The 12305-nt window shown below is 54.4% G+C and overlaps 1 protein-coding gene across 1 annotated transcript in view; it reads right to left on the bottom strand.

The window, feature by feature from the left end:
• The window catches only part of PDGFRB (platelet derived growth factor receptor beta), a gene marked incomplete at its 5' end in the record, with an annotated part of 38754 nt that extends 31060 nt beyond the window's left edge, over positions 1–7694 (bottom strand). Inside the window, one exon of the mRNA XM_082620417.1 lies at positions 7285–7694. The remainder of the gene's footprint in view (positions 1–7284) is intronic.
• Between the last annotated feature and the right edge of the window lie 4611 nt (positions 7695–12305).

Here is a 12305-nt window from a genome sequence, read left to right as displayed (position 1 = left end):
GGCCTGGCGCCCAGCCCTCGGCCAAGTCAGTGGCCACGTGACTGTTCTTCATTCACTCACGAGAGAATAAGTCACTCACTCATTCACTCACTCGCTGGCCTTGAGACCCCGCTAGGCTAAGCTTGTCAGCAAAGGATGCGTGTGGGAAATGGGGTGATGGGAAAGCCAGGAAGGGTAGCTGCGGTTGTTATTGGTATTGTCAGCAGGCTCAGCTTGGGTAGGGTCGGGTCTCCTCCTGGCGCACTCCAAGGATTTAAAGGCCAACCCAGGACCAGAACGCAAGTCTAATGACTCCCAGTCGACTGTCTGCCAACCAGCTCTTTCTTCTACCTTTGTCTTGGCCTCTTAGTTTGATTTTTCACAAATGAGGAAACCCATCTAACAATGTGGGGGATGTCTTCAAGTTCCTCATATGGGATTAGGCATACAGTAGGTGCTCAATAGATGCTTACCCAGCATGAGAGATCAAATGGCTGTGCAGAGTCAGCTCTTCTGGTTCTCAGCTGCCCCCTAAAAACTCAGCACTCCCTGGGCTGGGAAACTGGGATAGGCAGGCGATGGTGACCCTTCCCCTCCAGGGAGGTGATGGGATGGGCTGGTGAGGGGGTAGCACAGACATATGGGACCCTGATGCCAGCAGGCTGTGCCTGACGCCTCCCGGGGCAGTGAAAGCACATGGAGGGGTTCAGCCAGGCCAGGGGCCGCAGTCCCAGCTAGAAGCCATTTAATCCAGGTCAAAGTCCCAGTTCTACTACCTCATAAACATGTGACCTCTCTGAGTTTAACTTCCCTGAGTCCCAATTTTCTGGAAGACAGCAAAAGAGATATCCTTTTCCATTGCTGTGAGGGTTAGAGATGATGAAGAAAGGCTCCTGATGTATAACAGGTGCTCAGTAAATGGTAATTATTATGATTATAGGACGATTTCAAGGGGGGAGAGGGTGGCCTTGAGTTGGGTTCTCTAGTGGATGAGGCCAGGGAAGGGTATTTCACAGAAGCTCTGCATGAGCAGTTACAGAAGGGGGAGATCGCAAGGCATCCGGGTGGTGGCAGAGAGAGATCTGTTAGGCTAGAAACTGGGGCTCTTCAGCAAAGAGGCAGGGGATGGGCAGAGAAGGAGGGCAGAGGCCACTCTGGGAAAAGTTTGGGGTGCTGAGTAAGGACTTGGGCTCTGCCCTGGAGGCACTGGGAAGCCAACTTGTCAGGGTATTGACAGTGAGAGTAGGGGGCTAGCTGCTGGTTGGGCAGTGACAATGGCACAAGTCCAAGCCCTTATGGGGATGGGGGGCCTCTCACAAAGGAGAGTGAACGGAGTAGGTTGGCATTTTGTGGGAGGGCGTGGATTAGAATGGGGACAGTGGAGGCAGCGAGACCAGTCTCAGGGATGAAGCCATCTCAAACCCAGCCTGAACTCCCTGGCAGGACCTGCTATATAGTTTGCGGGGCCGAGTGCAAAATATAAATGCAGGAACCCTTGTTAAAAGACTCTTCAGCATTTCAAGGCAATGCTAGGCCCTTCTAAGCATGGAGCCTGCTGTGACTGCACATGTTGAATGCTCATGAAGTCACCCCTGCTCCCTGGACTAAAGGGGAGGCCATCTGTCTATCCATCCACCCATCCATCCATGCAGGCAGCCACCAACCTGTTTATCCATCTCTCCGTACACTTATTTATCACTCTTTCATTATCCATTCAGCAAAAAGGCCCCAGCCTGGGGGCTGATAAGGACACAAGTACAGTTAAGACAGGAGTAGCCCACGGTCCACTGAGTCACACCTGAGCCTTTACCTTTAGGGCTTCAGTGACAGGTTTGTAAATCTGAGCCCTGCCCTCTGGGGCTGACTCTGGAGCTTCCCCCTCCGCCATCCATGACCACTTAGGCTCAGCCTTAGGAGTGGAGAAGCTAGAAGAGGGTGTGTCACAGCCCTTATGATTCCACTTCCCAGGACAGAAGGTAACCAGGGCAGCAACAACATGCGAAATAGCCACACAAAGGCTGGCAGGAGCTCTCAGGGGCTAAGAACAGAGCTGGATGGAACCTCTGGGGTCACTGAGCTGTCCCCTTGCCCCCAACCCCATCACTTTATGTAAAAGGAAATTACGGCCAGAATGGAGAAGTGATGTAACCAAAGGTTCCACGGTCCACAAGACTACCCAGAGGGGTTCCCATCCCTCATCAGGATGGTGTTGCTCCTTTTCAGCCAAAACTCTGCCCTGTGGCCTCACCCCAGGGAGAGCTGGAGCCTAAGCCCTGGACCACAGAGGTGGATGGTGAAGATTCAGCACATGCGCTGGCACAGAGGAAAGTCCAGACCTGCAGGCCAGGTCCTGGGCTGAGTGCTATCACGGACAACCTGTAGGACCTGAGGCACGTCCCTCCTCTTCTCTGGACCTCAGTTTCCCGTGCATATAGTAAGGAAGTTGAGCACAGGGATCCCCATAATCCTTTTCACTTCTGACCTTCAGGAACTATCTGACCCCCCTGGCCCTGCTGCCCCTACCTCCCAAGCGACAACCCTTTCCATCACAGGGCAGAGAAGCTGGTACCTCTGGCAGATGAAAGGCTCTGGACACCTGAGACATTAAATAGCTCTGATCTGAAGCGAGGAGAAGAGAGGGTACTAATGCAGTTAAAGCAATACACTTTGATTTTCAACCTCCTGCAGTAGGCTGGGCTGGGGCGTCCCAGAAAGCATCTGGGAAAGGTGGATCCTGGGGTCACGGCCTGGGGGGTTCAGGAAGCTCTTCTGCCTGAGGGTTCTGGGTCTGAAGTCTTGGGAGGGGCTTCTACACTGGAAGAAACAGTGTGTGAATTCCACACTCCTTCCATTAGAGGTGGGTCTCTGCATCCATTCCCTTGCCTCTGGAGCCCATCATTCATTCATCTACCATGGGTCAAAGCCTTGCTTCCTTTTGAAATCAGAGCCTATGAAGTTCGAAAATCAGCAAAGGGTCACAGCATCCACACACACACCCTCACAGGCAGTCCTCCTGACCCTCCTTCCTCAGTATCCCAGGAAAAGAGGGCTGTGGGCACTGGGAAAACACGACCTCAGAGCTCCCCAAGAAACTGAGTGCATTAACAGGCCGCTCTGATTGTCAGAATGTCCCTCCTCCTTGTTATAGGGCACTGCTTTCCATTAGAGGTCATCGATCCTGACCACTTTCTGTAATGTGTAGAAAAAGGGTAAGAAAAAACCCTTTCACTGTGAAGTTAAATATGCATGATCCCTGAGTACACAACAGAGCTTGTGCAGCTGCCAATCTGGGCTGGTGTGGCTTGGAATCCTGGAATTGTTTTAGGGCTGGAAGGAGCTCAGAGATCATCTTGTTCAACCTCCTTGTTTTACTGATGGGAAAACTGAGACCCAGGGAGGGACTGACTCACCCACAGTCGCACAGGATGGGTTGCCGGGTCTGATGACCACCTCTGGAGCTCTGAGGGGCACCACAGCCGAGACCCAGAACCCACCGAGCCTCGCATTCGTGGACTCTGGAGTCAGAAACACCCGGTTTAAATCCTGGCTCCATCACATCCTGGCTGTGGGACTTTGGGCAACTGACTTAACCTCTTAACCTCTCTGGGCATTTCTTCATCTGTAAAATGGAGAGTTTATATCCACTCCTTGAGGTGGTTTGCGATGATTAAATTAGTTCAGCAAATATTTATTAAGCACTCACTGAATGCCAGGCTTGTTCCAAGCACTAAGGAATACAGCAGTGGACTTGATGGTAATGGATGTAAAGCACAATGAAAGTGCTCAGAGAGGGCTGGTCCCAGTTCTGTCATCCTGCACACATGGCTTCCCAGTTGAGGCGTTACAAGCTCTGATGCTGGGGAGACATGGTGGAGGGTTGTGGGAGCTGTGGAAAACAGGGCAGGAAGATCTCCCCCTTCCAAGGGTCCACTGCCTGCAGGGTTCTGAACCACGTGCGAGAAATGGGGTGAGGGGGTACATTTCAGGAATGTCTGGGGCCTCTCTCATTCCTTCCTCCCTCCTCACCACTCAGTAGCCTGTCCTGAGCAAAGCACCCCGAGTCCCCTCCAGAGTCCCCTCCTTCAACCGAGAAGGCAGCTGGTCTCAGAACAAGACTGTGTCTGGAGGATAGAGTTGAGCCTTTAGCACACCCATGGTGCCCAGGTCCCTTCCCTTCTGTGGGCATAGCACTTCACGAGGTGCAGACCAATTTCACAGCCAGGTCGTCCCGTGCAGGAGGCTGGGAGAGCGGCTGTTCTCTCTTAGCCTTTGGCATTAAGTCCAGCCCCAGGAGATGCAGGAACTGTGCTAAGCACCTTATCTGTATTATTACTTTGTGGACCCTGCATCCCACCCTACTGCTCACAGAGGAGGGGCCTGACGCCCAGAGAGGCAGAGTGCTAGCCCAGGGTCACACAGTCAGCCAGAGCCAAGCGGGGCTCATCAGATGCCAAGCCTGGTGTTGTTTACCCACCGTGCTCACTGCCTTCCAGATGCGGACGCAGCAAGAAAGAGGACATGGGGGCCTGAGGTTGGCCACACAGTGGATTTGAGTCGAGCCAGGACCAGAGCTGGGTCTCCTGACTCTGAATCCACGGTGCTTCCCGCTGCCCCACATCTGTGGGCAATTAGAAGTCTCAGCTCTTCTTCCCACAGAGGAGGGAGGGCTGCCCGATCACCACTGAAGGGAGGGGACTCACCAGATGGTCTCCTTCCTCACTCAGGACCAAGCCAGGGCCCGGGTGGACCTGGGAGCAGGTCAGGCCTGAAGCTAATCTTTCTGCTGGAGAAAGTGCTGGAGCCAGGAGCAGGCTCTGTGGGAGGATGGAGACTCTCCGCTCTGACCAGGGGCTCCCTGGGAGCAAGGGGGTTAAGTCTTTGGTTTCAGGCAGACCTCGGCCTAAATACCAACTCTACCAACTAACTGTGTGACCCTGGGAAAGTCACTTAGCTTCTCTGAGCCTTCTTTTCCTTGTCTTCAAAACAGGGGTAAGACAATAGCCAGGACATGGAAGCAACCTAAATGTTCATCGACAGATGAATGGATAAAGAAGATGTGGCACATATATACAATGGAATATTACTCAGCCATAAAAAGAAAGGAAACTGAGTTATTTGTAGTGAGGTGGATAGAACTAGAGTCTGTCATACAGGGTGAAGTAAGTCAGAAAGAAAAGACAAATACCGTATGCTAACACATGTATATGGAATCTAAAAAAAAAAAGGTTCTGAAGAACCTAAGGGCAGGACAGGAATAAAGACGCAGATGTAGAGAATGGACTTGAGGACACGGGGAGGGGGAAGGGTAAGCTGGGACGAAGTGAGAGAGTGGCATGGACAAATGTACACTACCAAATGTAAAATAGATAGCTAGTGGGAAGCAGCTGCATGGCACAGGGAGATCAGCTCCGTGCTATGTGTCCACCTAGAGGGGTGGGATAGGGAGGGTGGGAGGGAGATGCAAGAGGGAGGGGATATGGGGATATATGTATATGTATAGCTGATTCACTTTGTTATACAGCAGAAACTAACACACCATTGTAAAGCAATTATACTCCAATAAAGATGTTAAAAAAAAACAAAACAAAACAGGGGTAAGAATAATACCGATTCCAAAAACCCATTGTGGGGATTATAAGGCGTACGAGGTTCCAGGCTCTGTGCCCAGCACAGGGTAAACACTCCATGATGGTGACCAACATGGTCTGCATGTCCCCAAGTGCTGTGGATTCAGGGCCCTGATGCCTGGAGGCAGGGGAGGACGGCCTGATTTCAGAAGATCTCGTTAGAGGCCTCTGTGCACTTTGGGATCACAGAGGCAGGGGCACTTCCCCCCCTTGACATATAGGAAAATGTCTGGGGGACACACATAAGGTTCTGGAAAGGCACCTGAAGGAAGACAAGAGGCCTTGGTTCTGGGCTCACCCTTGGGAGCACAAGGCCTTCAGTCAGTCCCTCCTCCCCTTCACAACCACATTTTCTCAGCCCCACTGGCCTCCTGGGAACACTGGGGCCAGAACACAAGATGGGGAAGCCTGGGGCCCAAACAATCTCTGATGTGTAAACAGAACACGAACAGAAAGAGAGGGTCAAGCAACAAGGCTCCAGGATGACGGGCATGGTAAGCTCTTGGAAGACTAGAAGAACCTGGGAAGGCTGCCTGGAGGAGGCAGAATAGGGAGGGTCCTTGAAGGAAAAGGGAAAGTGGGAAGGAAGCGCATGCCCACTGTCAGGATCATGAAGATTCCTTCCGGGAATCCTGGGATCTGACCGGCAGGAACACAAAGCCCAAGTCTGTTGTGATGGGGCAGGGAGGTTACTACCTCCCTGAGCTCTGCCACCTACTAGCGGTGTGGTACAGTTTTGTGGCTGCTGTGAGCCTCAGTTTCCTCACTCGTAAATTGGGTATAAAATCAGTCCCTGCCTCTGGATTTGCTGGTGAGCGTTACATGAGATCATGCTTATAAAACACTCCACATGGTCCTGGCATGCAGTAAGTGTCGATCAGTGGCAGCCGCTATTAGGAGTTTGGGCTTTCTATAGGCACCTTCTACTAGGGAGACTCACAGAAGGAATCAGATTCATATTTAAGAAGGAGGGAGACAGTGAGGAAGCCTGAGCTGCTGCCTGGGACCAGAGGAAAGGGCCCAGCAGCCAACCTCCCTTCTTCACAGAGGGGCCCCCAGATCTGACTGCCAGATCCCAAACCCCCGGCCCAGGCTGCACGACTGTGACTGTTAGCACGGGCCTGCCATGGCCCCCTCGCCTTCGCACTTTCCCAGCCGCTGGGGGTTTGGAAGGACATCTTAGGAATCTGGAAAATTTGCAAATCCATTTAAATCCTGAGAAGTTGCCTGGCGGCCGACTGGCCTAGAGCCAGACAGATTCTTAGGGACAAGGCTTGGGCGCAGGGACAGAGGCAGTGGATCTGAGGTCCCCGTTCCCTGCTAGGTCCTCTTGCCATGTACCCTGCTGGCCATCTCTCAATTCCCCTCTCACACCCCTCCCAGCTCTCCCCGCCACCCCCCACAGGCTGTGCTTTGCTTTGGAGGTCCCCCCCACCCTTCTCGGCACCCAGAAACCTCTGAAATTTGTTTGATGAGGGCAGGGGGCACCGACCCCAGAAGCAGCCTGAACAGCAGAGAGCTGGCTCCTCCAGCCCTGATGTCGCCGACAGCCTCCCGGCCTCCTCCCATCTGGTTTGGTTAAAAATATTTTCCATTTTTTGACCTACCCAAGAAGGCGCAGTCTGGGACAAGGGGACAGGACAAGGGGCTGGGGTTCCCTCCTCTTCCCAGCACTTACCTTGCTGCTGATGCCTTCTGAAGTGTGGGCAAGGTCCTGGGCCCTGGGCTGTCACCCCCTCCAGGAAGACCTCCTCACTGCCTACCCTCTCCTGTTATCAGAAAGACTTTGCTGGACCCGAAATTGAGCAGCGGCAGGGTAGGAGGGCAGTGAGGACTTTTGCAGGCTCCCAGAGCCTCAGGAGAATGGAGGGAGTGAGGGGCTACGGGGGTGAGGAGTGGCCTCACTCCCAAAGCATCCCTCTGGAGGAGCAGGGCTGCCAGGAGGGGCCGCCCTGGATCTGTCTGTCTGTATCGCTGGGCACAGGCTGCTGCCTGGTGCCGCTGGTCAGAGGGGCCCGGGCGCTCTCCTAGTCCCTCCTCTCCGGCTCCAGACTGGGCGGGCAGGGACTGCAGGCTGCTGGCAGCCCCAGGAGCTCACACCACCGTGGGCTTCCCTGCCCCCCCACTTTGGGGGAAAGGCTGCACGGCGGCCTCTGATTGGCTCAGCTGGGAGAAGGGGGGCTGGGGGCGGGGAGGGTGGACGCGTGCGTCTGTTTTCAATTTTATTTCCCCCTCCCTCTTTCTTTTCCCCCAAGTTTCTTGTTTTTCTTCCTCTTTTGCCTCTGCTTGCTCTCTCCTGTAGCCTGCTCACTCAGGATGTGAGGAGATGTTTAGAAATTCCGCAGCCCACGCCAGCCAGCCGCTGAGTCACTTTTATTAAAGAGTGGCCCGGCCCCACTCACCTGATGCCTGTCTCGAGTGGCAGACTCCCCTTGCTGTGGCACCTGGGGCTGGGTCCCTTCTCTGTGCTTTAGCTTTCCCATCTGTAAAAAGGAGCTCTGATAACCTATCCGGTTGATTCCATCGACATACATTCCTTAAACAAGCTTGTTGAGCACCTACTATGTGCCAGACACTGCTGGGTGTTGGGATGCAGTAGTAAGTTACAGTCCCTGACCTCAGGGCACCTAGGCTAGTGGGAGAGACAGTGCCCAGGGAGGGCAGGGGGGCTGAGAGTGCATTTAGAGGGGCACTCACAGAGGCTTAAGGGAATCAGAAAGGGCTTCTGAGAAAAGGTGACTTGGAAGAGAGAAAGCCCTTCTGAGGTTATCAGTCACTTCTCATAAGAAGAAATCAAGGTCCAGGGGTGAATTAGCACAGAGAGAGAAAGAGACATGCCCAAGGTCATCCAGAAAACTTCAGATTTCCAGACATCTTCCTCCATCATCTCAAAACCCCTGGAGTACCAAGAAAGAATTATTTCCTCACTGTATAGACAAGGAACTGAAGCCCAGAGGAGTGAGATGAGCTTCGCAAGCTCACACAGCTATGGCAGAGCTAGAGCAGAATCACGCCTCATGAGTCACATGGTGGAACAGATACAGGTGATCTGACCCCAGCAGAAGACCCACACTGCAGTGTCAACTGGCCCTCCTGTCCCACCCTCTTCTTGGGTTATCCCTTCCCCATCTCTCATTCATTTTCGAGTGCCTGTTGCGTTCCGTTTCTATCCTCTGCACTAAGGTCTGCCAAGGTTCCTCCGGGAACCCCTGGGCTTCTCACCCCCTCACTTTTTTTTTTTTTTTGCGGTACGCAGGCCTCTCACTGTTGTGGCCTCTCCTGTTGCGGAGCACAGGCTCTGGACGCGCAGGCTTGGCGGCCATGGCTCACGGACCCAGCCGCTCTGTGGCATGTGGGATCCTCCCGGACCGGGGCACGAACCCATATTCCCTGCTTCGGCAGGCGGACTCTCAACCACTGCGCCACCAGGGAAGCCCCCCCTCACTTCTTTAACCATCATTTCCTCGGATCAGAACACGTCTCTAATCACAGACTCCTGACCAAGGGCCTCATTTTAAAAGGACATAGAGTTGGGTTGTGTCACCCTGCCGCCATTACTGTACACATGGGGAAATGGAGTCCCAGAGAGGGGAAGAAAGGTGTCCCAGGTCACACAGGTAAAGCCTGACTCTGCCCAGAGCTCCTTCCATCCTGCCCTCTGTCTACACCCTTTTCCTCCTGGGCCTCACCCCAGGTTCCTGTTCATGGGGGGAAGGAGGCTGGGATTTCATGCCAACCACGGTAACCTATCTTGCACTCATTTCTTGGTCTTGTCCCAGTGGGGACTGCCCAGCAGAGCATCTGGCTGGACCACACAGAGGGAGAAGCGTTCTCAGACAAGCTCCAGGCAATGTGGTGGGGGCCGTGAGAGCCTCCCAAGAGAGGGGGCCTGGTCCAGCTTGGTGGCAATGGAGTCACAGGGGAATACGGGTCAGGTCTTCCTGCCCAAAGGTTCCATCAGTCTTTACAACTTCCCTCCAGGCATTTGCCTTGGCCATTCACCTCTAAAGCCTTGGCCCAACTTCTCGGACCAGGTCAGTGCGGGAGAACAAGGAGGCATTTCAACTCCCAGTACCCAAAATAGATAGTCTGGGAGTCAGGAGACCCAGCTGTGCACTTCTTGTGTGGCCTTGGATAATTACCATGTCCTCTCTGAGCCTCAGTTTCCCCATCTGTTCATAACACGGGTGGACTCACTGTGCCGGAGGGCCCTTGGGATGCTTTGTCTACAAGTGTCTTAGAGGTGGACTCTAGCTAGGGAGAGGAGGCTGGTGGACCCCAGGGCAAGGGGACAGCTGGGGGCCAGAGAGGCAGCACAGAGGGGAGGGGGCGGCCGCTGGTGGCTCCCCTGGGAAGCTGGCGGCTGCTGGTTTCCGGCCAGCCCAGGCATCCGGCTGGCCCATCTGGAATCACTTAGCCCCTACCACCATTAACCCTTGGCAGGCACCAGGACTGTTATGCCTCCTCACAGCTGAGATGGGGTTGGGGGATGCAGAACCACATGGAACACCACAGGGCACTCACTGAGGGCTGGACAGTTGAGGAAGAAGGGTCATGATTGACAGGGAAGGCTCTGGAGCCGGAGACAGCTGGGTTCAAATCCCGGCTCCTGCAGTTCCAAGCTACATGATCTTGGGCAAGGCAGTTAAACTTCTCAGCCTCAGTTTCCTCCTCTGAAGAATGAAGATAATTCAAGGAATGACTTGAAAGACTGTTGTGATTTGTAATGCACACCTCAAGGGCTAAGTACAGTGCCTGAAGTGTTCTTGAAATAGTGTGTCTCCCCCATTCCAGCTGTAGCCCACCACTGTGTATCCCTAGGCTGAGCTCTCCGCTTTCTGGGCCTCAGTTTCCCCTGTGTACTCTGAAGGAGTGTGCAGTGGGCAATGCAGTGCCGTCACGCTGGGGTGGTCAGCGTGGCCCCCAGCCCCACTGGGGACAGGATAAGCCACAAGCAGTCTCCCACCTGCCCAGATGCTGGGAGCCTGGTCCAGCCTCCGACAATCCTGTCTTGGGAGAGGCTAGGCTGAGAGTGGGTGGGTGGAGCGTGGAGCGTGGGGAGCACTGCCTGAGGTGAAGTGGGATGGGATACAGAGGGAGGGAGGAGCCGCAGGCCTTGGGGTTCAGCACGTCCCCTTCCCACTGCACAGTGTCATGCTCGGGGATTAAGAACCTGGGCTCTGATATGGGTAGTTCCAATCCAACTCTGCCACTTCCTAGCTGTGTGACCCTAGACGAATTACATGATCTGAGCTCAAAGAGCCTCAGTGTTTTGAGCTGTAAAATGGGGTTGTTGAGAGGCCTGAATAACACCTGCACCGAAGTTGTTTTGTTCCAGGACTAGGGCAGAGTGAGAAAGCTCCACAGAAGGTGCCTGATTCTCGGGTGTCTCTGGGAGCTGCTGTCATAGAAGTCCACCAGCAGGGCTGGAGGGAAGCTGGTCCAACCGTGATGGAAAGTGACTGTGATATGAGACCAGGACGGACACCCAGGTTCTGGTCTAGACTCTCAGGCTCATGTTCTTCCCTGAAGGAGGGAACTGGGCTGAACTGAACCCCCTCCTCAGCCCCCCAACCCACGCTGCCTAGAGCCGGAAGCCAGAGCTCTCCGTGGGGCGGGGGAGGGGGCCCGGAAAGGGCGCCTGAGTGGGAGAATTCCCAGTAGGCCAGCTCAGTGCTCACTCAGGCAGCCCCGGCAGCCACCACATCTGGCTCTCCCACGCTCCCGGCGCTGCCCCCCCTCCCAAGCTCCCCCAGCCTGGGCTGAGGATGCAGCACACATGTCCCAGGCATTGGCACAGTCATCTTGGATGTCAGGGCCTGAAGAGTCCTAAGAGTGACAGGCGTGGAAACTGAGGCCCAGAGAGCAGAGGGGACTCGCCTGAGGTTAGCAGAGACAGAAGGGGCCTGGAATGCAGGACTCCTGACCCCCAGCACTGTGTCCTTCCTCCCTGCACACCCTGAGCAGGTAGGTCCCTGTACCTACAGGTGGGGGAGTGAAAAGAGGCGCACAGTGGAAACTGCCCCTTCCCCTCCTGGACACTCAGCATAGTGGCTGGCTGGTGGGGCAGAGGGACCGGTGGCGGCTTCAGGCCACATTCCCAACCTAGATTCCTAGAACTGCTTATGCTGGCCCAGGCTGTCACCACCAAGGCCTAACAAGGGCTTCAAGACCCTGCCCGCCTCAGCCTCTCCCCAGCCTCCAGCTGGCCTTGGTCTCAGTGCCCCAGGGAACAAGAGTGTCCTTCTGGTACACAGATGGCTCAAGGATCATCAGAACAGCAGGGCCCTCAGAGGCCACATATCTCCCCCTCACTGGATAAACTGGGTCTCAGAGAAGGCCAGAACCCTCTTGAGGGCACACAGCGGGTCTGGAATGGGGCCTCTGACTCCCAGGCCCTTCTGTTTCTCCCACCGTTTATCCATGCAATTCAAGTTAACTGAACACCTGCTATGTGCCCTGCCCTCATAGAGCTCATAAGCAAACCACAAATTACTAATATAAAAATTGTGACAAATGTGATAAAAGAGTCAGAATAACAGGCTGGGTAGGTGGGGTTCTTGTTTAGGTAGATTAAGGCTTCTCTGGGGAAGACATATTTCAACTGAGATCTGAGGTTAAGAGGCCACCTACAATGCAGGGGCAGGAACAGTGTTCTGGACAGAAGGAACAGCATGCGCAAAAGCTTGGAGGCCAGAA

Source organism: Mesoplodon mirus, assembly GCF_964341445.2.
Source record: "Mesoplodon mirus genome assembly, chromosome: 5".
Taxonomy (NCBI): Eukaryota; Metazoa; Chordata; class Mammalia; order Artiodactyla; family Ziphiidae; genus Mesoplodon; species Mesoplodon mirus.
This window is presented reverse-complemented; position numbering and strand designations above follow the sequence as displayed.